This window comes from Carlito syrichta, unplaced genomic scaffold, assembly GCF_000164805.1.
Source record: "Carlito syrichta isolate Samal-C Ts95f unplaced genomic scaffold, Tarsius_syrichta-2.0.1 Scaffold242214, whole genome shotgun sequence".
NCBI lineage: Eukaryota > Metazoa > Chordata > Mammalia > Primates > Tarsiidae > Carlito > Carlito syrichta.
This window is the reverse complement of record NW_007186310.1, coordinates 1-1,617: the sequence shown is the minus strand read 5'-3', so window position 1 is coordinate 1,617 and position 1,617 is coordinate 1. Positions and strand designations below refer to the sequence as shown.

Here is a 1,617-nt window from a genome sequence, read left to right as displayed (position 1 = left end):
CTAGCAAAACCAAGAACAGAGATTCAACAGATCTCAACATGTGCTTAGGGGTGGATTCCAGACAGGACCTCCCTTTCCCTCCCCCAAGCTCCCTCTTATGGAAGATGGGTCACTTAGAAGATGGTGTCAGAAACGGTACCAACACATTCTCCCATGTCGACTTGTCACTCCTGAAAAATTATACTTATTTCTTTTTTGTTTGTTTGTTTTTTTGAGTTGCAGTCTCACTCTGTCTCCCAGACTGGAGTGCAGTGGCCGCTCCCGGCCACCACAGCCTCAACCCGCTGGGCTCCGGCGATCCTTCCACCTCAGCCTTCCAAGTAGCCGGAATTACAGGCATGCGCTACCATGCCTGGTCGATTTTTTGATTTATTGTAGAGATGAGGTCTCGCCAAGTTGCCCAAGTGGGTCTCGAACCCGCGGGCTCAGGAAATCCACTCACCTCAGCCTCCCAAAGGTGCTTTGTAGAGGCTGCTGCCCTTGCACCACTGTGTCACAATCCCCAAGCTGTCCTTTGTCATGTACCCCATGAAGAGTAGAATGTTCATGTGCCTTGTTTTGCACAGGATAACCACCTCATACCTGAAGGCCTGGAACTGCTCTGGGGTTGGGTCGACAAACTTTAGGATCTTCACAGCAACATCTCCATCCCACTTTCCCTTATAAACAGTTCCAAAGAAGCCTGACCCAATCTGAGTGGAGAGCATCAATTCACTAGCTTCTATTTTCCAGTAATAGTTTGAATCTCTTTGTCCACGAGATCTAGTTTTCTTTTTCTCCTGGGTCCTGGATCCTGGTGCCCACTCTCTTTGTGCTGGCACAGGGGTTTTGGACTGTGACCAAACCGTTGAGCTCAGATGGTTGGGGCTGCTGGACAGCGCTGAAGTTGAGGCTGATTCTCTGTGACTTCCAATTGCACCCTCAATCATCCTGCTGTCCAGAGGTAGGGTGACTGTGGACATTAGGTGTGGACATAGACCTCTGCCTCTGGGAAAGGGAACCTTCAGAGGAGGGGCTGGAGGTGTTGAATGTGAAGGCGTGAGGTGTAGAATATCTGTGCTGGGAACTAACAGGTATCCTGGAAACAGACTCTCGCATATGACTCATTGTCAAAGAAGGTAGTGCTGGGACCCCACTATCACCAATAGTGGATTTGGGAAACAATAAGAGTTGTCTGATATTACTCCAGTTCACCCACATAGTAGGTACTTTGGTGCTACAGTACTCATGAAATTTGTGGCCACAAGTCTGACATTGAAATACGTTGAGCAGGAATTTCTGACGTATGTCATACAAGACAAGCTTCAGAAATGTCTTTTGAGCAAAATTGTGTGTTGTGAGGGGAATATGATCCAGGAAATCTACTTGAAGTTCTTCTCCAATCAAAGAAGCAGCATCGGTATTCCAATCTAAAAGTGCATTTTTATCTTTGTGTTCGTAAGGAAGTCTGAACACCGCACAGCACTCTGGTTGTAAGTCTCTCACCTTGAGCGCTTTCATAAGGCAGTCATGCAAGCTCATTCCATTTCTCACATTAACCACTGTTCTTTGCTTGTTCAGCAAGAAAACACGGATAGTGTTGTTTGTCTTAGAAGAATCTGTGAGTTTGCCCTCATC

At 47.1% G+C, this 1,617-nt stretch overlaps 1 pseudogene; it reads right to left on the bottom strand.

The window, feature by feature from the left end:
• Positions 1 to 443: 443 nt before the first annotated feature.
• On the bottom strand, positions 444 to 1,614 carry LOC103253634 (annotated as a pseudogene).
• Positions 1,615 to 1,617: the final 3 nt, after the last annotated feature.